Raw genomic sequence first — 24,612 nt, 5'->3', positions numbered from 1 at the left:
GATAATTATTTTAAATTAAATTTATTGATATAGAAATGTAGATAATTACTAAAGTTCTCCTCTGTCTTTCAGTCATTTGCAAGTGTAGATAATACACACCTTTTTCATTTCTTTTTGGACCAGTAACTTCTAGTATTTTAAATAAAATTTTAATTCATTCATTTTTTTTTTTCATTTATTGAATGAATGAATGAATGAAACATTAAAAGACGCATTCGAATAACAGAACTCCTTCACAAAACATAGATTTTTGAACAGCAAAGTCACAGGTTCACAAGCTTCAGCACAGTGCACGATATTACAGCTGCCCTCTGCAGATGCAGTTACCTCTTGTGTCCCTTTGATACATGCTCTGATGGCTTTTTCAATTAACTTCCTGCCATCGTTGGGACAACGATGAGAGTTCATCCTGTGTGATCACATTAGGTGAGCGAGCAAAAATGAGCTGAGCTGTGGCGTCTTTTCACCCAGCAGCACAAGGTCGTGGATTTCCAATTTGCTCTACATTCCAGCTGCTTAGTGAATTGTCCTTTATCTGTTTCTAGAAAGCCAACAGTTGTGTATTAAAATGATCACTCAAACAAATCTCTGCCTTTTATTGCAGCCAAATAGTCATTTCTGAGAACACGTTCTGGCCCTTTGAAAGAAAGTTAAAAGGAAAATCTTTACTTTATGTGAGTTTTTTTATAAGTAAATTGGTCTTGAATTGCTTTAAAAGAGTACTTTATGACATTCAACCTTTAGATGCTAAGTGCTAAAAGGGGGCAATCAGTAAAAAAAAAAAAAAAAAAAAAATGCTCCATGTTAGATTTTTTTTTAAATAAAAACATCACAGCCCTTTCTATGCCGCATGATGGTTCTAAAGAAAACTGGCAGTGACACTTGTCTGATCCACACTAAAAGCTCCCCATGTAGCATCTAATTATCCGTCTGCTTTCTTAGCTTTTGACTGAAGTGGATTTTTCCACCTCACGGATCTCCTTCACTCCTTTAAAGATAGCACTACACAAATCATCCTCCTATTGATTCGCTGTTTATTTTAGAGACCAACTGGAGCTTCAGGACCATTTGCATGGATGAATGCTGCAGAGTAAAGGAGCCTCTCAGCACAAACAACCATCTCCCCGCCCTCCATCTCCAAGACCGCACTGCAACATAACAGTGGCTCCTCCAAGTGGTGCTCTGATTAGTGATCATGATGGTGAAAAGTGGAGAAAAGAGTTTCAACCTAAAATCTCAATCAAGAAAACATGCCATTACTCTAATAAAAAGTTTTACATCCTGCATAAAAACACTCATTAGCTAATTTTTGCAAATGTTTCAATTATAGTTGAAAACATATATTTATACATTTTAAAGCAATGTAATACACTCATTGACATTTAAAATGAAGTAAGTATAGTGAGTAAATTTTTTTTTTTATAGCACCTTTCCCAGATAAAAAAAATAACGTATTTATCTGTGCTTCATAAAAGTAAAAACACGTAAAATTACAGGTAGTCATACACATATTGCAGAAAAAAAAACGTAAAACACAAAAAAAACTAAAAAGCACAAGTGGTATATAAAAAACGGGAAATAATACTTTTCTGTAAGAGTACCAGCAAACTCTTAATTCATTTGTCGACTTTTATTAAGTACACACCCAAAACTGTTGATAGTCTGCTGGCTTGGGGTATCTGGGAAAGTAGTAAAATAAGAAAAAATACATCAGTAGTACAAATTAATTGCTGCTAGATTCTCCAATAAAAGTTACTTCCACTGGAAAAAACATTTGCCAGCAGGGTTGTTAAAATTACTTCCAAAATGTACTACATGTAGCGTAGTTACAATGTTACTATCACAGAACTGTAATTTGCATCATCAAATCCTCAATTACTTTTAAGTTAGTTTTTTTATAATGCCTGCAAAAAATAAATAACAATAACATGATGGAAATATACCACAAAGTACTGATATGGTATAGTTAGGACTCTGTTAATTAAAAGCAAAACTGTTGGATCTACCCTAAACTCAAGTCAGTTTAGTCAATAAAATGTAAATACTGTGATTCTCTGTATTCACAGATTTGCCGTATTTGCGGATATCTACAATCCCTATATATATATATATATATTTAAAAAGATCACAGATTTACACTGCAAAAAACTACATACCAACACTAAAAATAAGTGACTGGCATTGTAGGTGGTGGTCTGGCAGGAAGGTGCTAGAACAATAGTGATACATATAAACTAATTATAAGAGACTCGTGCTGATTAAAAAGTGAAACCAGATTTAAACAACAATCATGTCAATTTAAATCCAAAATTAAAGCTGGAAAAAAAGAATGACTTCAGGAAGATAAGAGCTTTCAAATATCCTGACACATTTTTAAATCCAGCACCAGAATATCCTTTCAGCTTCTCCTCAAAGTGCAGACATTGTAAAATACTGGAAAGCTTTATAGATTCCTGTCCTTTTGTGATCTTCGTGTCTGTGTTATATCAAAAGTTGGTTCCACTTTTATGGGTTAACTGACAAAATACACCCCATTTTGTTAAGACTGGGGAAAAACAGACAGAGATTTTGTAACAGTTAACTGTGTGGCCGCCATATTTACAAATGGCCGCCATTTTTTTATTTTTCTCGTGGCTAACGCGCTTTCCTGAAGAGGCGATCCTAAGGTATCTCCGTACAAAATTTGTTGCTTGTACCACAAAATGCACAATTTGTCTGATGTATCATAATTTTACAGTGATGAATTGTAGTAAAATTCATATAATTTGATTTACATTACAGTAGGCTGCAGTACTAAAAAATACAATATTTTTACTGGTATACTGCTGCCTGTAAAATATTGGAAATATACAGTGAAAAGTTCTACAGTAAAATTTGCACTTTATGTTTTGCTTTAAGACATTCATTTTTTTGACAGTTCATATGAAAATTAAAATTTGATTTAAATTTTGTCCGTTTAAAACCTATAGTTTATACAGCTGTCAACCTGTGTTGGTGTATACATATATGTGTGGTTTTTTGAGTGTATATTATTAGAGCATGAAATCAGAAACCAGATGAAATCAGCTTACATATATATATTGTCAGCGTAGATGTGTGTGTGTGTATATAATTGTAAATATTAATAATAATATTACAATAGTAATTGTAAGCGCCATTTATGCAATATATTTTTGTTATTGCCAGTAATGTTAATTTTTTCAGTTTAAAGAACAATTTATGCTTTTATTTTGAAGTGAATGACTTTCGTTTAGAAACAGGAAATATTTTGTTTTGGTGAGGCTTTTCAGCTTGTAAATCTATAACAAAAGAATGGTCGGCGGAGCCATACGGTTGTTTTACCGTTCATTAAAGATGGCATAATTTTAACGCGTAAAACAGACTCACGTCGTCATTGAGTTTATTTGAGTTCAAGGTTTACAAATGGGAAAGAAGTTCAACGAAGAAATGAAGAAAACTCTACACTAATATTAATATTTATAAATTTGATATTATTTTACTAACTTATTACTTGTAATTATTTATGCTTTTAGTAAATTTCATAGATGTTTTTTCTTTATGCAACTTTTGCCATAACATATGAATTTATCCTTGTGATATGAATAAAGTTCAATTCAATCCAATAATATTTGTATCATTTTTTAAATATCTATTATTTGTCTTGTTTTTACCCGTTAGGCTCATGCACATTCTTGCACCAGCATGTTTTCTTGTGTAGAATCAGCATGTACTCTTATTTTGAGCACCTCCTACAACAAACCGTTAGATTTTGCTGCCCTCAAGTGGGCAAAAATGAATGGCAACAATATTTCTTGGTGTTTTAATATTATGTAGGAGCAGTTGTTCTGCTGGAAACAATGATGGATGTGACCATTTTTCTCTCATCAGTTAATTTTATTTGTGCAGTTTGTTATTATTGCTGGATGATATTTTAGGAAGTCTCTTTACATCAGTTCATTGCACTCAGTTGACCTCCTTAAGTCCTTAAGGGAATCACTACTTCCTGTATCAGTCATTAGCTGCCCCAATAAATTAATTCACATAAGGTAATGAAAATTAGCATTTATGAAAGTTCAATAATTAAAAATGCATGTTGAAAGTGTTATTTGCATTTTTTAAAATTGTTTTAAAGGGACAGCATGTTTCCAGTGATTGCATGAAGGTCTCATCATCCAAGTTAATATATATATATTTAAAACTAGAGAAAGAAGTGTTCACATTTTTCTGAAAATGTCATGATTTATGTATGTATAAATACAAGTGTCGTCATCCTCAACACTCAATTTATGCCTGCTTTTCCTCTCGGACACACACAGCGCTACAGCCTCATGACATCAGTGACCCGAGGGTGAAGTAAGCCCTACAGAGCTGATGATGAGTCACCTCCGTGCATCCAGCCCTGCTGGAAGCAGCAGGCACACAGTGGTGAGCCGAGTCTCAGCCTGCATGTCCCTCATCATTTCTGATTCAATGTGCACACACAAGACTGACTGAGAACAGCGGCGAGGCTCCACATCAAGGTCACACGCCCAGCCCTGGGTTTCCAAGCTGGCACTGGAGTAAAGGCTGGATCGTATGAGCATGCGCTGGTTTCATGTTGTTTTTTCCACTGGTGTCCAGTTAAGTTTATCTGATGTTTTAAACAAATAAAACTTCATTTGAATAACTGCTGTGTCAGGGTGATATCTTTCTCACCCTCCCTAGCCTCCATGCACTTGTGACATCAGAGTATAGACCATAGCAGCGAGATAAAACAATAAAAACTAAAGGACAGCACCTGGTTTAGGAGAGGATGGTGTTTGCACATTTTTCCATACTCATTTTCCTGATCAAAGGTGAGCAAGAGTGTTACATTTCCTCTCAGGACTGTAAGCACTTTGCACAAGCAAGTCCTAAAACACAACTAAATGATTAATTCTGCAATTATTGAGGTAAAGAGACAAGCTCAGGATTTAGTTGATTAAGTTGATCAGATGACAGGATAGGAGAAGTTCACTGGCTCCAAGTGTTTCAGGATGATGGGAGCAACAACAGACATGTATTTATGTGCGACCATCAGAAAAAGTTGTGGAAATTCATGTTGGCCACACGTAGAGATCTGCAAACTTCAACTCTTAAAAGAGCCATTTTGGTTGATTTCTCACTGACTACAACCAAGTAGGAGCCACAAAGTTTTCTTTCACCCTTAAAAAAATAAGACACTGATTTGTATTTATGCTGCTGTTTCTACAATGGTAAACATACATGAAACGTTGTCCATTTTGCATGAATAAAACACAAACACTAAAGAGGAAATTCCTTTTTTTTTTAACTTTTGACACAAGTTCTTTTCAAAATAAGACACCCTGCCACATATGATCATCTCAATGCAGTAAAACCAGTAGTAGCAAGTACTGCATAATGTCAGCAGTGATTAAAGAAGATAGTTAATTTCACTGCTGCCTGTAAATCTGACACACCAAAATGAAATCCGAGCTAATTAAGTGACAACTGCATATTTTTTTGACTCACCTGAAATTCTTTAATTTTTTTATTGATCTCCATTGATTTTTTTGTAATACAGGACACACAAAAATTGTAGTCCGACTTGTGATATGCAGTCCTTCAACTGTTTGTAAATAAGATAAAGTTTGAGTTAGTTGACTTTTTTATTCCCCCTTTACGACTTTCTCACTTCTTACTTTAAAGTTAATTTTTAGCATTTGGAAACTTTTTTTACATTTATTTATTTTTTTTTTTAACAAAGAGCCACAATGGAGGAGTAAAAGAGCCACATATGGCCCCGGAGCCACAGGTCGAAGACCGCAGCCCGCACGTATTTTAAGTGCGTACCAGGCTGGATTTTGTTGTTAGCCGCACGTATTTAAAGTTAAACTTAAAGTCCCATTTGCTGTGATGCATCTAGGTGTGTGAAATGAGTTTTCCGCATTTGATCCATCCCCTGGAGGAGCGGTGAGCTGCAGAAACAGCTGCATTTAGGAACCATTTTGTGGTTTAACCCTTAATCACATGCATCCATACGGGGTTTGACCTGTACTGCTGCTGGTTTTTGGGCTGTAGAAGAGCGGGCGTCGCATCTTAAGAGGAGCGCAGGTGTGTCTTGGAGTTCCCTTATGTGAGGGCTTGTGTGGCCACCATATTGAACAACATGAAAATGGGTGGTACCATTGTCATGCGTGTGGTAAGTGTATCGTAAAGTAATTCTAGAGATAATATGAGTCACTCGCACTTGTAATGAATGAGTAATTCTGTCGGGCAGTGCCCTTTATGGAGCACTTGATTCATTATTAAGGTGTGTGCACTGACTCCTTACTGAACATGTGCAAAGACTGAACACACAGGATGTGCAAGTTGTTGTAAGACACAGCTCATATCTACCCTGAGAAGACATTCAATCCAAATGGAATTGTATTTTGGGCCACTATAGCTTATATGCAGCTTTACAGACCTCTAGCCTAAATATATCTGGAATCAGTTGTGAATAAACCTGGTGAAATCAAGTTGTGGAGACTCAAGGTGAGCCATCAGGGGGAAGGAGGCTTTAGAGGAGGGATAGGTAAACGTTTAGACTCGTGAGCAACGAAGGGTCCTAATATTGACAGAAACAATAGGTAAATCACTAAATAGAAAGAAATTAGATGGAGTCTAGATGAAAACATGCTTTAATTTTAATTGAAAATTGATGCTTATATATTTTAAAACAGAACATTTTGAAATATTTATGACAAAACTGTGACTTTTGTTCAGATTTTAGTGGCATTTGCACCAATCAAACCTAAACTCAGGGAAATGCCGCATTCAGGTGGAAAAATGATGAAAACGCACATAAACATCAGAAAACTACAAAATCTTCCAACACCACATGAATGCAGACTAACTTTCTGCACCAAAATAAAGGTCATTGTATTTGTAGTGCACCATCTATGGGTAGACACTAGAATTACAGTAAAAATAAATCATTAATAAGGATCATCAATATACAGTAATTTATTCCTGTTTGGTGGGAAAATTAAAAAGTTTAACCGTAAGTTTGTTCATCCCTGCTTTAGAGGCTTTTACAATAAAGTTAATTCAACAAAACAACTGCCTATCCCCAAATAAAATCTGCAACTGAAAAAGTTTTTTTTGTTAGTTACTTCTTAAAAATGTTACCTACCCAGAGTTGCATGTCCTTTGCTTGTTTTTAAATTATCCCTATTTTTTTTGTCTGACAGGTTCCCTGGGGCAAAGGCGGCACACAGTTAAGGTAAGCTAAGCAAACAAGTTATTCAGACAAAGAAAAAGGAAAGAATTTTCTGCTGTTCTGAGAAGAGCTGTCATCTCATATTTCTTGTCATGTTATATAAAAAAAAGGGGGAAAAAAAGACCTGGCCTCTGCAGCTTAGTTTGGCAACAGATTATGAGGAGACCCAGGAGGCTGATTGCATATCTGTAATCTTGTTTTATCAAAACATTTCCACAGGCAGAAATACTGATCACAGTCAGGAGGGATTTTATTTCCTCATTTTGCTTTAATAAATTACAAAAAAAGTTTAAATGTATTCCCTGTGATTTTTTATTACGGGAAAAGCAACTAATCAATGGAGAAGAAAGCAAACTTTACTTTCAAAATACATCAGGAATTGCTTCAAACTACTATTCATGAGTAAAAAAGACTCGTCTGTGCTGCAGTTTGTGAACTATATTAACTTGTGGTAAAAATGTAGATCTGCAAACCCAACCTGCTGCTAATCTATGAGGCTAACAGGCCAGCAACCACATGATACAACTGAGACAGCTTTTTTTCCTACTCAGTATGAAAGAAAAAAAAAAGTGGAAGTGAAGAAAGGAAATAGAGTGACATGACAACTTTTTTTCTTTTTTGTGGCTTAAACTAGAGGAAGAAGGAAACTGCAAAAGCTGCCTTCATTCACACAGCAGTCCATTTATGCCAATTAGCATTTTCAGGTCAAGGGAACATTTTGTATTTCTGTGCGCAGATATGAGAGGGAGGGATTATAACGTGAAAATTAATCTGAAAGTCTGCTCTGAGATTCAATGCAAATGGAAGGCAACACTTTTCTCCTTTGTCTCACTTCAGAGACACATTCAAAGAGCTCCCTGCCCTTTAATTAGAGGGGGGGGGGGGGTAAATGCAGGTGAGGAAACAAACATTTAACAAGTCCAAATTAAAGGAAAGATAAACGGACAACTTAACTGAAAATGAGAACAACAAAGATTGGGTAAAAAGAGTGCAGCAGCTAATAGAATGAAAACAAGCTTTTCCTGCTGTCCCTGCCCATTCCTCCTTTATTTGCCCCTCCTATGTGCTGTTTTTTTAGCTTGTTCCTACCTTTCTTTTCTTCTTGTTCCCGTCTGCTCCACTCCTTTGCTTCACTTCTATTTGTCCAAACCAGAGCGTCATAGGTTCTCCCTTTAAACTCACCTGTAATCTGCTACCTGAAGTCCACCCCGCCTCCTCCCTCACCTGAGCTTCTCAATAACTCTTTGTGCACGAAATTCTCATTGTTTGACGATCCCTTTCTCCTGCTTTTATACTTTTTTTTCTTTTCCTTCGTCTTCTTTTTTCTACTAAATCCAGAAAAAGAGGTTCAGCCAAAGATGATAAGAAGTAATTATTCAGATCCCAATCCCCCACTCCTAGATTAATGCTTTCTGTGGTGACTATAATTCAGACACTATTTTAGCAAAGTCCTGCTTCCTTCTTCCCAGCTCTAATTACCGCTCACCCCACCTCAACCAGCTGGATTCTTGTTTAATGGATTTTCCGGGTTTATCGGTGTTGTGATCTCAGTCTTGTAACATGTCAGTGTTGTTGTTTTATTACTTCCCCTGGAAACAATATGCTTGAACAGTTGTGTAACGGTTTTCTGTCAAAAAGTGATTTAAGGTTTTGACAGAAATATTTCTGGCTAAGTATTGACAATCACAAGGAGGTTGATCAAGTTTTCAATGTAGCAGTTATTTTCTTTTTAAATAAGACTTCAACCATGCATCATTTTTAATCCTACCACCATATTATCTACAGGCTAATTGCCAACAGAAGACAGAGACTTCACAAAGTTCCCACAGGCGTTTGACTGTTATACAGACTGTATTTGTCCCCCACAAACCACAGGATGGGAACTTGAGTTTATGACTTGTTCATAAGATATCCAAAAATTGACATTGATTGACTTGAGACTCGACATAAACCTCAGTAGACTTGAATGGATTTGGAGCATGTCTGTATGCTCATGCTGTCTGCAATTGTTCTGATGCAACACAGAAAAAAGATTTTAAAGAATTGCTTCTCTTCCAGTTTGATTAAACATGACTTGAGTAAAAAGTGAAAAAATAACACTGGAACAGCAAATATTTCAATGATCATGAAAAGCATCATTGATCTAATTTAAAGCTGGTTTTTGTAAAAGTTTAAAATCTCATACTTTCAAAATTCAGATCTTTTAGAGCCGTGAAAGAAACCTCACTAGTTTTATTCACTGTGGGAAACTTGTTTTAACTTTCACTTCTTTAAATTGGGAAAATTTGGTAAATCATATTTTTATCATTTTTACAGGTTTATTTTTCAAGAGATAATCTCCTTAAGAACTTTTTTTCAAAATTAAATTCCAAAAACACAATGAAGCCTATTTAAATTATTAAATTGATATATCTTTATTGATTCATTAATTACAGATATAAATATTTTTTTATTGCATAAATCTTATTTTTAATCAATAAATATTGTACTCAAATATAAGCAACAAAAGTCCATCTGTTTACCTGGATGAACATTTACTTGAACTCATCGCTGCCATTGACATTTATGATTGTATCATCATAATATAAATTGTAATATTATGATTATACAGTCAATCATTGCTTCCATTACTGGTTTTGGGTATCACATCTGTGTATGCGTGTCAGCTGTGACGTTGTCAATGTGCAGCTTTGTAGTTCTTTACAGAACTAACACGAACAAGCCCACAACAACTATTATCTATTATTTAAGAAATAAAGCCAGACGAGGTGTTCGTTATCATAAATTAATGGGGTACGTATTGAAAAGACTTTTATGGAGTGTTGCTTGATTAAATAATGTTGTATTTATTTATTTATTTAATTATGAACAGTTTGGGCTTCCATACGTAGAAGGTTGATTGCATAGGACAGTAAAATGTGGAATGAAGTTTGTCAACATTTGTGGGATTTATAAGAATTTTGTGGTTAATGTTTTTGGGATTGCTAAAGAAAGGGTTTACTGTTTTATGCGTTTAATTAGAACATGCTGGAGCATTTATTCCTTAATATTATAAAACATATTATCTTTATTATATTTTTTTAAAAATTATCCTAAAAGTAAATTTTGGGAGTCTGTTATGTTAGGAAAACTTCATTAAACCAATTTTTTGGTTGCAATTTGACTTTTACTCTAACATAGCATCATGAATTTAAATGAAAATATTTCAAAATAAGACTTTTTCAGCAAGTTTTAGGTTAAAAATAATTGTAATTAAAATAATTAAATTCATTAAATACAGGTAATGATTAATTAATCGCACAAAACATTATTGCATGACAGCACTAATAAAAGCATATATCAATATTACGGTGCTAATTTAGAAAAAAACAGGTTTGGGATTATGCCACCAGAAAATTAGGTTAAAAAAATAATAAAGTTTTTGTGAAAGAAAAAAGTGTGAAAGACTGGACTCTTGAAAACAACTTTTTTATTCTATTTTTCCAATAATTATGTAGACCTAAATCTGGAACATTTACTATGAATGGCGTGGTACTAATCCACCCCTTCTCACGGCGTTTGCACTCCTGTGGGATAAACGTCCTCTGGTATAATTTTGTAAATGTTTGCATGTTTTCTTTTATGCTATAAACCACAAAATGACAGAAGAGAAACTATTTATACACTCAGCTCATTATACGTCTAGAGCCACACATGCACTAATGGTAAATAGAGCTTTTAATAATTTGTTCAAGTACCCATCAACATGTGTACAGAAAACGCAAATACTTAAATAGCCATTAGCTTGTTTGTGTGTGTTTGTGCGTGTGTGGAAGTAGGTCACACAAAGGGAAACTCACAGCTCTGCCACAAATTATAGCAAAGAGACCATTTAGCCACTGTTTACTTAGTTTAAGTGGGTAAAAATGCTCATAATGGTTTAGTAGAATAGTATAGTCTGTGCCTAATAGTTTCATATCAAGATCAGACACAAAGAGAGGATGTGCAATCATAACATTTTCCAATCTCCACCAACTCAATCTTTCCTACTTTGCTATTATTTTTTAAACGCTTTAGAGCACAACTGCAGTATTATGAAAAGATTGGGAAAATGTCAACATCTGTTTATGGAAAGTATCTGTGCGGGGAGAAACAAAGCATCATTTTCCTATTCGTTCAACAAAACACCAGGATGTGACGCGCGAGAGATGACCAAACATGACCAGCATACCACCACTCCCTGGAGACGCCTAAACCTCCCCCGCCCCCACAATTAAGGCCATCCAGGGCAGATCCCAAAACCCTAATAGTGGTAGGTGCTTCATTTAAAAAAAAATAGTTGACAAACAATGACAGGACTTCCAGAATAACAAAAAGAAAGGGAAGTACGTGAAGCGAAGTGACTTTCAGACTTTTTTCTGTCTGGTGTCCCTCAGAGGTCACTCTTCCTGCCCCACAAAGTCTGAGATCTTACCAAAGGCCTCTCTGTTTTGCTCATGTTCATGTTTAAATCAATTAAAGGCTCCAGCAGTGTGTCTGAAAAGTTGTGCTGATTCCTTCCACCTGCTGCCCCGTGTTTATAGGGCTCCACAACAACAACAACAAGGGAAAAATGTTGTTGCAGACACATTTAACCACTCTAGTTATACAGCGTTGGATATTTTCAAAGCTTTCCTGAAATTCTACCTTTTAAGGGCAAAAGATAAAAAAAAGACCCCATTAAAGGTTCAAGAGTCACACTCATCTCTGGATTTTAACGTCCCTCGGCACACTCTGTTCTAAATTCATGATGCCAAATAGCTGCAGGCAATGAACCTTTTTTTTTCTGGAAAGCAACAAGTTTCCTCGGTTCAAGTAAAAAGTGAAATAAAAGAATAAAACAGATGAGTGAGAATATTTTAATGAATACCTATTGCACATAATCCAGCAGCGCAGTAAAAGTTAATGCTCCAGAATTACCTAAAATCCCAAAGTAAACAACAAACCCTGTTCCCCTTGTTATGGGAACAGAATTTCATATAAAAAAAAGACTCTTAAATGCCTTTGCTATTGCTTGCATACATGATTTTGTGTGTGCATGCACGTCGCTCTGCCTCTGCGTGAGAGCTTTTGGGGACTTACTCCGGGTCTTTCTTGCCAGAAAAACAAAGGAAAACAAACACCGTATTTATTACAGTAATGAATATGCTTTGGGAAGCAAATGATACAATTTTCCAGCACCCCCTCCAGCGAAAAATGCCAAAAACATTCAAGGGAAACCTGTGACATTTGACTTTCCGAGGCGCAAAACACTGCAATACTCCGACGCTGCTTGACCCCCTGAACCGTTACCTCTTGGAAAGTCACAATATACCCCCGTCGAGTCTTTTTTTCCCGCAAACTGAGCCGTCTCAGTGCAGCAAAACCTGATAAACATTTGAGCTGACAATGTCACTATCAGTTAGGGTCGTGCAGATGATCAGATTTGAGATCATGTGAGGATTTTTCAAACAAAAGGAAGAAAAAAAGTCCTCTTTTTGCAGATGCTTTTTCTCACTAATAGATTTTGAATCACTTTACTGCTGGTGCCAACACTCATTCAGAAAAAGAGTTTGCTTTAGTCAATATAGGGCAAATAGCAGGAAGAAAACCTTCATATAAGCTCTTTAATCAATTTCCTTCTAAGCAACATGGGTTAAAAAAGGGCAGAAATGCTCCAGTCGTATATGTCAGGTCAATTTTTAGGTGAAGCTGCTTGTATTTCATTGATTCCTCCATATGGAGATGGTGCACGGCACTGTTATAGTAATCTGGCGATTTAAATTTGCATATCAGAGGTCAGGTTAAACACAGGGCTTTGTGTTCCGCACTGCAATAAAGTCTGGAGACCGTGAGTCAGGAACTACAAAAGGGACTACAGGAAAGTGTAAACATGATAGAAGTATTACCTTTTCATTTAAAGTTGGCTGGAAAAGCAAAAAAAAAAAAAAAAAAAAAAAAAAAAAGGAGGCGATGAAAACAAAAAGCGAGGATGATGTCAAAGCCATGGTTCTTTCATGAGTCATGGTTTCCACCATGATGCATGACAGGACAAGAACAGGAGAACAAAACATAAAACAAGTCCAAAAGTGCAGTGCTGCTTGAGAATAATGAAAAAAAGGCATTCTTCATGAGTGTGGTTCTGCATCATTCATAAATCGAGTCGGTGCTGGTTCCAGCGTGCACAAAGACTTCTATTTTACTCTACGGCAGGTTGTTTTGACTGGAAATTAGATAAGCATGAAATCCTGAGGGGAGAGCTGTTAATCTAAAAGAAAACTTGAGTTTTTCTCCATTTTTGTTGGGCAAGTTAACAAGAAAATAAAATGTATTCAGTAGTAATTTGTGACGAGACTAATCAACAGTTTATGATATTATTTGTGTCTTTCAGAAAGTTGCTGTTAGGATTTTTGCATAAAAAAACTACCCAGGAAATGTTCCTGCCTCAACACAAACAATGACAGTCATTTCTTATTCCCTCTGAATTTATGTGTGACTGCAGCACAATTTGGAGCAAGCCTATTTATAGCCAACGACCAGCATCCCCGCCACCACCCTGCAGCCTGAAAGTCACACCAGGAGATTTTGGGGAGGGAGTCCTTGAGCTCTGCTGTCACTACACCAAACATTACAGTTACAAGTTCGCTGATGAGGTTGGTCACTGTGAAGTCGCACTGCACCGGTTTCCTGCCCTCCAGCACGAGGTGGGATCCTACGCGTTCCTCCAAAACACTGGATGTGTGTGCACCCAGCTGCATGCATGCCCATACTTGCAGACACAACATGCACAACTGCTCCCTAATGACAACAAACTTAGGCATGTTGTCTTGCACTTCTTTTTGGAATAAAGAGTGGCTTTATAACACACTTACTCTTGTGTCACTTTTGCACATTCAGCAATTTTGCATAAAGAGGAACTAGTGTCACGTTGTTATACAGTACTTTGTCTTCACAGGCAGGAGAGAGGGAGCAAATGGAAAAACTTACCTTGAAGTTTTTTTCCTGAAAGGTATAAAAAGATAAGATAATCCTCCTCCCCTCTGCTTTTCCTCTCTGAGAACTCCAATCAAAGGACACCAAAGAAGCTGGCGTGCATCTCAGACGCATCAAGTCTCCCTCTGCTGCTCACTGATGCTCTCCAGAACGAGGAGGGAACCTTTGCTCACAGCCCCCAGTCTGGCAGCCAATCATGTCAGGCTGCTTTCTTCCAATTGGCCAACCGCATGCTTCCCTGCTGCAGCCACTCACCCCTCCTACTGCTGGAAGTTCTCATGGTTGTGGACAAAGTCATGCTGCATGACAAAGTGAGAGGAAACGCCGCTGTACTTCAGTCATGAGTGAATGAAAATAGTTTTTGGGAACATTTACATTTAGAAAAACGCAGCTCCAAAGAGGACAGAGGCTTTTAAAGATGGATGTGAGGATTTAGTCTGTCAAGATGCTTTTAAGTGGATGATTTGTCAGATTTAAGACCAGAAATGCTGCTGCACTGCTGCTGGTTTCAGTCAAATTTAGGATGGGATTATATCAGAGGGAGGATGATAGGGGATTAAGCCCGGACACTAAAAGAAAGGAAAAAATAGATGATTGCAATGTTTACTGCTTTTTCCAAAATATATTATATATAGAATGAATATAAATCAGTTCATGAGAGTCTACTCTTTAGGGGAAAACACTAAATTTGTCAGACCTTAATAAACTGTTCTTTAGTTCTCACCATGTTTGAAAATAGAAAAAAAGTAATGTAGGAAATAGTTGAGAAGCATGCTGGGAAAATTCAATATGCCTAAAACAGAATCGACAAAGATAAGAAAAACTGATAGAAAAGCAGAAAGATTCAAAAGATAAGCGAAAACAAAAAAGAATTGAATCTGGTCTAACCGAACAGTCAAGCATGGTGGTGGAAGGATCATGATTTTCAGCTTGTTTTTGGATCATCAAATTAGACATTAAATGTAACAGGTTCACAATACATAATATAATTACTCAGAGTTGTATGTCTTGTATTTTATCTTACACCAGGCAATTGGCTCCGCCCTCCCTCTTCCTTTTGCTGTTTTCTTAATCTGGAAGAGGTGAATATGGAGGATACATTTTCCTTTATATTTACATTTTGGTGCTAATTTAAACTTTATATTTATACATCAAAAATCCCAACACAACGCAGAGCGGAGGCGAAAACAGTCAGACAAACAAGCCAAAGCATAGATATAGAGTTCAGGTAAAAATTACATTTTGACAGATTAAAAACAGATTAAACACATAGAAAAATAAAAGCTAAATATAAGTTTTAAATATGAAAATGTTACCAAAAAAATGTCCAGAATTTTTTTTGGTGGGGGGGGGGGGTAATTTATTACAAATTAAAATATCTTAAAACGAAAAGGGACCTGTGGATAATAAAGAAAATCAACCATAAATATCACCTTTAACTGAAATATTGAACTTGATTATTTAATTACTAAAATTGATTTATTATTTAAAATTATGAAGTTATAAATAAAGTTAAAATTATAAAGTTCAATTTTTTTCAGTATTGTTATTGGGTGAAAAAATATCAAGTTAATACATTTTTTGAAAACTTATATGATTGAAAATGTATTTGTAGTAAGAAGAAGCAATAAAAGTGAGATTAATTACTCTTTGACTTCTTCTATTCTTCTTTTTCATTCACGTTTTGGTTATGTATTTTGCCCACATTTTGTCTGTATCTTGTCTTATACCGTGAAAGTATAATAATTTAACCAATTAATCAATTAAGCCTGCCCAGAAGTTCTATTTAAAAATGTCACCATTTTCTTATAGTTTTTTATAAATTGTTTCTCCAGTTTGTTGAGAAGATAGTCAACAACATTACTCTTTATTTACTATTACCTCTGGCTATAATCCGGGTCATGCTTATATTTAGCTTTTTTTATAGAAATGACCTTTTAGGATCTGGTATGGCCCAAAATGTATGTTTAATGCTTTTGTTTTTTTTAAATAAAATGCCTAAATCTGGGGGTGTTGTCCCAAAATACGAATCTCAAAAGTCAACCTTCACATCAGCATTTTATTTCCCGTGCAAACATAAATAGCAAGTTCTTATTGACATATGAGGTGTGCATTGCTCGACCATTAAATGTATGTTCCGCCTGCTGAATGCTGAAACAGGCTCTCTGTCATAACTGTTTAGCCTCCAAAACTGTCACTGGAAACAGCACTGATTCATTCCCACACACACTCACATGTTTCCCTCGGAGGCTCTGGGCCCATACCAACAGGCAAAAAACAGATTCTCACCTCTGCAGTGAGCGGAATTTAGCTCGGAGAGACTCCGGCTTGTTTTTTTCCTGTCAAAAGGACAACCCTTTATTTTCAAAGTAATCCCTTAAATTCTGTGAGACAGCAGTTCAGCATAAATAGTCAATGTCGTGTGTTGTAGGGAGTTAAGGGATCTTAGAGGGAGATCCTACAAAGATTCAGAGAAAGAACTGGGGAAGTGACAGACAGCGCGACGCAATAGCTCCTCTATTTCTGCTGCTTATCAAACATAATCAGATCAAATGATTATATGTAATGGGTTACCACGCCGAGCAGCTGGTGTCGACTCACCCTGCTCCACGCCTGTAAGAGTTCATCCACATAAACAGCTGATCTTACCACTTATATTCACTTAGAGTTGAAACATTGACATCGTGGCAGCACGTATGAACCTTTAAAAAGTTTTATAGACCACATTTTGAGGAAATGCTGCTCTTGTTTAACGGTTGAACGATCCTGCTGTTGCAAACAAAGACAATGGATCCCCTTTCTCACTTAAATGTTTACTTTGACACTAAACAACAATTTTGCAGAACCAAAAATGACCCATGCCGGGTTCTAATGGCCGTTTGATCCATGTTTTTAGAGGGCTTGATCCAACGTCTGATACAAGCCAGACGAATGGATGATGGAGGTGCCAGTGCTCAGGGATGGAGATGGGGACTAAAGCTACGATCATAACGCCACTTCTAATGAAAAGTCTCTGTAAACATACGTAAACATGTGTTTTGGGCTTCCACAATCGAACTCTTGCGTTCATGTGTCGCCAGCCTCGTTTTTATGACCGTTTTTGGGGTTATAAGGACAAAATGGCCTTTGACTGGGTGTTGCAAGTTAAACATTCAGGGATTCACAGAAGTATCAACTGTTTGAAAACTGATCATGGAGGAAAAATTGACATTTTCTGATTGACTTTAAGGCTGAATCCGAGTTCCTCTTCTGTCCATACATTTAACCCTTTAAGTAGAGAGTTATGGAAAATAGTGCCTTTAATTTTGGACCTTACTAAACCTGAAGAAACTTTACATGTTCAGCAATTATGTCTTTTATTTTTATTTTAATGTTTTGTAATGTATGTATTTTTTAATCAGAATGTATTTTAAGTGATTGTCTTATAATTGGATTTTTTATTCCTTTTTATTGATATTGTAAACTTTGTTTTTATTCATTGTTTTTAGCCTTTAAGTTGGCATTTTTAACATCTGTCTGGGCACAACAGATAAAAAATAGCCGCAGGGCTAATTCTGTCTCATTGCATGCAATGCTTTTATTGTGCACTGTCCTTGAGAAATAAATACATTTGAATTGAATACATTTCATCAGTAGTTGCCAGTTATGTTAGTGCATAGCTGCCAGCGCTCGTAAAATACATAACAACATCGGTTTTATAACTCTAAAAAGTCATGCTAAAACTAAAAGTCATTACTTACATTTAAATGTAAACTTCTGTGCATCAGAGCACGTGAAGAAATGTGTTTCTCCTCTTCACGACAAAAACATGTCTCATCCTGCCATTGGAGGGATAGTCAACCAAGTCCCCTTCCCCCTAAAAAAAAAAAAAAAAAAAAAAAAAAAAAACAAGAAGGAGAAGCCATAGGAGTAAGGAAAGAAAACTTTTATATGTTGGAATGGAGCTATATAAAAAAAAAAAAAAAACCTGGAGCAACATTTGTGAGATTTGGCCTCTTTGAACTTTAGGTGGCAGATATATGCTAGTAAACAGCAAAAAAAGAAAAAAAGAAGAAGAAGCCCCTCCCAGCTTTTCCAGTGTGAACACCATAGCTAAACTTGCGTTCAAAAATGTGCATTTAGCACTTAAAACTTGACTTTAGATATAAGATTTGAACTTGTGAACAATTGTACTTTGTTCATTCTTCCTTTTCAGGTCCAGGACGCCACTATTGATGGAGTATAAAAAGAAAAGGTCTCTTTACCAAGCTTTATCTTTGAGAATCCAGAAGCAGCTGCTTGTTATTGTCATATAAGGTACCACTCCAGCTATATTTGTTTCCATTGTAAAATTGCTCCTAGTGGTCTTTTAAATGTGATTTTGCAAAGCTGAAAAAGCCTGTGTCATTTTTGAAGACACAATTTCTGCATTGCATCAGTATTTGATCAGAAATTTGCCTCCGGGTTGTGCATTGGAGCTATCCAGTCGAACAGTTTTGAGCCAGACAAGGAAATTTAAAATGTTAATGGATCTATTTTTCTCCAAATGGAGGATTTACAATGGAAGTTTTGCAGTTTCTCCATCGTAAACTTGAGCTTTTTTAAACTTCAGAACATCTCCATCATGATTTGAATTAAGAAATACTCAGAAACACAATTTGAATCTAATTCTTTCATCCTCCATACCAGAAAAATGTCACAAGAAATTATATTATATTATATACAGTTGCAATACAAAGATATATATTTGGTTAAAACAGTTTGGTTTGGTTAAATGGGGCAGAGATAATATGTTTTCCTCTTTCTGCCCCTTCATTTTCACCAAATACTAGAATATAGTGTAATTTATAGTTGTGTGCTATAAAAATGAAGAAAAAAAAACACAATTTTCAGTGGAGTGTGTGTTTAAAGTTGTTTTAGAATGAAAAAGGATTGTGTTCGAGGAGTTGAGACTTGACTAAAATGAAGGTGTGAGCATCTCTGCTTTGTGAATGGCGGGTTAAACACAGTACCCCGGTACTAGCTGGCCTCAAGGACTGTCACACTCTCATGAGTGGAAGGGTTATTATGCCTGCACTATCAAATGAGCGGACTGTTTGTCCTCCTTTACTACTGTTACACCAAAACATTGCACACTGGGTAAACAACAGGAAATGAAGAGAAATTTGTGTACATCTGCAAACAGTCAGGGTGAGAGGAAATCATTTAATCTGTGATCTGTAAATCCCTAAAGGGCAGAAAGACTAGAAACTTCCTTAGAATGGGGTTGAGTGAAATAATAAAATGCAAAAAAGAGGAACAAGAGTTGGATTAACAAGCACTGCAGAGTGAATCCTACCTGACAGACAAGACATGAATCAATAAGTCTGCTTAGGGGACATACATTTCATGGCTCCTGAAAGGAGACATAAGTAAAACACACCCATCAGTCCAGAACGCATTGTATTTGTTCCACCGCTCTGCACCCAGAGTAACTGCAAAAGCTGTTGACATCAACCATCACGGATGCAGAGAGAGGTGTACTTTGTGATGCGAGGTGAGAGGACACCACGTCCTGGCAACTTCCACCCAAGGGAACAAACACATGGTAAAGTTGTGTATCTAATGGAATAAAAGGGCATTGAAAATGCACACCGTCTCTGGAGTTGAACCCAAATGTTTACGGCCTCTGCTGGGAGGATTTAGAGCTTTTAGCTGTTTGGACGGTTGGCCAGACAAATTAGAAGATGCCTCGCCCGCAGTTACACTGAACTTTGGAAGATTATCTCTGGGAGGTGACATCAGTGTGCCAAAGTAATTACAATATAGAGATTTAAAAACTCTAATCTTCTATTTTTGAACCCCACCTCTGTCATCTGTACCAGAAAGATAGAACTGAAAACGGAGCTTCATTTTTCCACTAAGCAGGTTCTTCTCTAATCATACAAGCTAAACTGAGACGGCTCCAATTCGAAGGCAACCGTGACTGATGGAGGCGTACTTATAATCTGTTATTTAATAACCCAATAAGTTGCTGAAAATGTTTAAAAAAGGAGAAAAACGGTAATAAAAAAAGGAAACGAGTCCACTCCAACTATATTTTATCTATTGTAAAATTGCTCCCAGTGGTCTTATAAGAATATAGTAGAATAGAATAATATTGTTTTTCATTGCACACTTGTATAATGAAATTAAAAAAAAACAGTCCTTTTTCCAAGTGCAGAAGAAATAACAATAAAATATAAATTAAAGTATAGAGAGTAAAAGCATCAAAAAGTATAGAAACAAAGTGCAAGTGGTTTATAAAAATTATATTTATTTTAAAAATACATATAGATATAAATACTTAACTAACTCCACGGACACCTGATAAGCTATTTGTAGCCAAAATCAAAAAGCCTGTGTTGTTTTTAACAATTATTTTGTGCTACATGGTAAGAGTTCATCAGAAATTCACCTCTGAGAAGGACAGCTGGCACGGAGGTAACCCTCTGCTGATATCCCATCATTCCTTTTTATATTTCATTAGCAGTGCAACAAAAAAGACAACCAATATCAGAGCTTGAGCCAGATGCCGGCTCCGATGAGGAAAATGATGGTTCTATTTGTCTGCAATGAGGCATCAGAATAGAAACTTTTAGCTGCTGCATCACAAATAAGAGCTTTTTCAAATTACTTTTTTTAATCTATTTCCGATTTTCAGCTATTTAAATAGAAAAAATACTCAGAAATTGAGTTTTAAGCTTAAATTCTTTCTGTCTCCCATTATAAGAAAAAAAAATACTACAAGAACATGTTAAAAACACCAAAAACACATTTTTCATCAGAGTGGGTCTTGAACATCACCAATCTGTACTTTTGTCTCTCTACACTAAACGTTGCTGGTTTAAATTGCCCTCATCAACTGAACCATTTCACATAAGTCTCTCATGTCCCAGGAGGCTGGTCTGCATCTTTTGTTTATCCCTTTTATGGTCTCATCTCTTTTACAGTAATCTGTGTCATCTTGCGCGTGCCAGTCATATTCATCGGTGCTGGGTATTGTTGTCTTTGACTCCAAAGTTTCCAAACAGATGCTCTGATCCCTCGAGAGGACATACATGTATAGGATGCTGGGCCGCATGCAGTTTTCCCCCAACCTGTGGGGACGACGTGAACTGATAAGGAAAACAGAGCTTCTTGTTGTTGCACATGAAGCTGCCAGTGCCTTGGAGAACTGCGATCTGGTGAATTACAGTGCACACAAAGACAACAATTACCATCTGGCTGTCTCTTTTTCCCTTATCTGCAATCAGCTCCTCCCCTGTGCAGTGAGTGAGCCTTTATAAAGGCCTCATAAAAAAAAAAAAAAGAAAAACAGCCGCTACATTTAGTGAAGTATCTTACAGAGAAATAAGGTTAAGTTCTGTCTAATTTATTATTTGAAAAACTGCAGGACAATACTTAAGCTTAGTTATTTTAAAATGTAAAACTTGATTTTGAAAATTCATTTAATGTTTTAAATCACATTTTAAAAATAGCACAAAATGTAAAAACTCACATCCTTAATATTTTTAGTTGAAACAAACAAAAGAAAAAAAAAGGTTTTGAATTTTTAAAGGTGGCTTTTGCTGACCTCTAGTGGACAAGGTTTACTACTGCAGGGTTTTAATAAAATGTTCTCATTGATAGTGAAATATGTTTTAAAAGAACATTTGAAAATGTTGCCAAAAATATTATTATAGTTTGTTTTTTTATGAAAAATAACAAAAAGTGAAGCCTAAAAACTAAAACTGGATGAATGATTACTATAAAAGGATACGGTTCACATAACTGGAAATTAAATTGTTCATGTTTAATCAAGGCAATTAGAGTGGAGGGAAATGTCACTGCACAATCTTAACTAGGACATGTTCAATTTAAGTTTGTGGTCATTCTAAAACATAGAAAACAGTATGTTCAATGTTTTTTTTTTTTTTAACAAACACTTGGACTCTCCCTGTACAAAGGTCAAACTGAATAATTGCTATGAAAGTCATTGCATTCCCTCTGGTGTCTTTTAGAGCATTTGCTCTACAAAAATTATGAAATTGCACTAAAAAAGGTTAAATAAATATATTTTTGAGTAATGTTAATTGCTGAAAAAGCCATTCATCTGCGTGTTACAGCTTAAACTAGCTAAATTCATGCATTTTGACTTGTGTGAATAAGTGATGCACCGCCTTACACATCGTATCTGACGGTGTTTTGGATTTGACAACAGCTCCCAACACACGGAAACCAGGAATGGAGCTGCAAGTATAGCTCGGAGACAAACAGGCGCTGCAGAAACGCACTGTGGCGTGGACAGACAATCCATGCCCTTCCAGGGGTGAGCTGTCCTGCTGCCTCATTTCTCTGTAAAACTGGTCAGCACTCATTCTGTGCTCATTTGAGTGCTTTAAATGAAGGTGGAAAACTAATTTGAGCTGGCACGGTTTTCCTCAATATGAAATGGTGTGTAATGCTGTCAGTTTTGTTGGTAATGCAAGAAAAGCTCATAGCGAATACATTAAACTGAAGTGGTCCTAGGTGAGAACAAAATCATATCAGACATTTTTTTTTTAAGTTTCAATAAATTTTCTTAAAAAATAAAGAAAAGGATTTTTTTTTAACAAAATTTAGGGCACAGACAGTCAAGGAAATATCTACAATCAAACTAGTTTGATTGTTTGACAGAAATCTATTAATTACTGTCAATGAGACTTGTACGTTTGACAAGTATTTCGGCCCGCTATTGGTGATCCTATTGATAGTGACACTATCTTCACAAAAGTATTCACTCACCTGCCTTGACTCTCAAATGAACTGAAGTGTCATCCCATTCTGAACCCATAGAGTTCAACATGATGTCCGTCCTCCTTTTGCAGCTGTTACAGCTTCAACTCTTCTGTGAAGGCTGTCCACAAGGTTAGGAGTGTGTTTATTGGAATTCTGGAGCATTCTTCCAAAAGCGCATTGGTCAGTTCACACACTGATGTTGGTGGAGAAGGTCCAGTCTCTGCTCTAATTTAGCCCAAAGGTGTTTTATAGGGTTCAGGTCAGGATAATGCAGACCAGTCCAGTTCCTCCACACCAGACTCTGTCCTCCATGTCTTCATGGACCTTCCTTTGTGCTCTGGTTCACAGTCATGTTGGAAGAGGAAGGGTCCACTCCAAACGGTTCCCACGAGAGCATGGAATTGTCCAAAATGTTTTGGTATCTTGAAGCATTCAACATTTCTTTCACTGGAACTAAGGAGCCAAGCCCACACTATCATTCTTCACGTTGTTCATTGTTCCCAAGCTCTTCCATTTTGTTATGATAGAGCTGACAGTTGACTGTAACATTTAGGAGTGAGGGAATTTCACTATTGGGATTTGTTGCACAGGTGACATCCTGACAGTCCCACGCTGGAATTCACTGATCTGAGAGCAAAACATTCTTTCACAAATGTTTTTAAAACATTCTGATAGTCTGAGTGCTTGATTTTATACACCTGTGGAAAACTGATTAGTGCACCTGATTCTGACCATTTGGGTGGGTGAGCCAATACTTTTGGTAATATGTACATTTAGATGAAGATTCATAGCAGGTCATTCAGGAAGGTCCAATGTTTAAATTTTTATGGGTGTTTTTTTTTTTTTTTTAGCCGTTTTGATCATTTTGTTGCAAGACCTCTGACTTGCTGTTAGGGCTGGGAATCACCGAGTACTTCACAATACGATACATGGTCCACGATATTGACAATGTTATGATACGATAATTCGTATAAAAAAATAAAATAAAAATAAAAATTCGCTAACAACTTACAAAATACAGAAAAACACATTTTTTTGAAAATATTTCCATTTACTTTTTAGCTTGGGAGCAAATTGCAATATATAAAAAAATATTCAAAAAGGCTCCAAAGTATTAAAGGTTAATAATAATCTTTAGTTTTGTTTGAGAGCTTATTTGATTCACACGTGGCTGTGAAAACACTGGGTATTTAAATTAAAATTTTTCGTAAACTTGTGTAACAGCACCACCCGCTGGTGAAGATTAGCGTCTACAGTCATATCCAGTCATTTTACAGCAGTAGGTCAATATGTTTGCAGTTCCTTAAAACTAAACCTAGTTGATCTTAGCAGTAAAACCATGACACTCCAAAGTAGCTGAACTATTAACTCATTGCTACATCTAAAACTAGCTTTGAATGCCCGTCTTCTACATTGACAGAGTTAATCTGAAATCTTTTAAAAAGCAAAACCAAACTTTTTCTTTTAAAGTACATTCATCATTTATTTTATATAAATACATATAAAAACCACAATATAAACATTTCTTTATAGCATAAGATTAACAAATTGGAAAACAAAATATTTACTCACATTTGTAAGCATTAAACATCTGTAAACCGAGTTAAGGTGGATTTGTAGGT

General features: G+C 36.0%; 1 protein-coding gene across 1 annotated transcript in view; it reads right to left on the bottom strand.

The window, feature by feature from the left end:
- Positions 1-14,486, bottom strand: part of pde4d (phosphodiesterase 4D, cAMP-specific) — a 201,349-nt gene extending 186,863 nt beyond the window's left edge. The window contains exon 1 of the mRNA XM_024275308.2: positions 14,228-14,486. The gene's annotated coding sequence lies outside the window, so the exon portion shown is untranslated. The remainder of the gene's footprint in view (positions 1-14,227) is intronic.
- Positions 14,487-24,612: the final 10,126 nt, after the last annotated feature.

Source organism: Oryzias melastigma, linkage group LG9 (assembly GCF_002922805.2).
Source record: "Oryzias melastigma strain HK-1 linkage group LG9, ASM292280v2, whole genome shotgun sequence".
In the NCBI taxonomy this organism is placed as follows: Eukaryota; Metazoa; Chordata; class Actinopteri; order Beloniformes; family Adrianichthyidae; genus Oryzias; species Oryzias melastigma.
The sequence above is the reverse complement of the archived record's forward strand: the minus strand, read 5'-3'. Positions and strand labels throughout refer to the sequence as shown.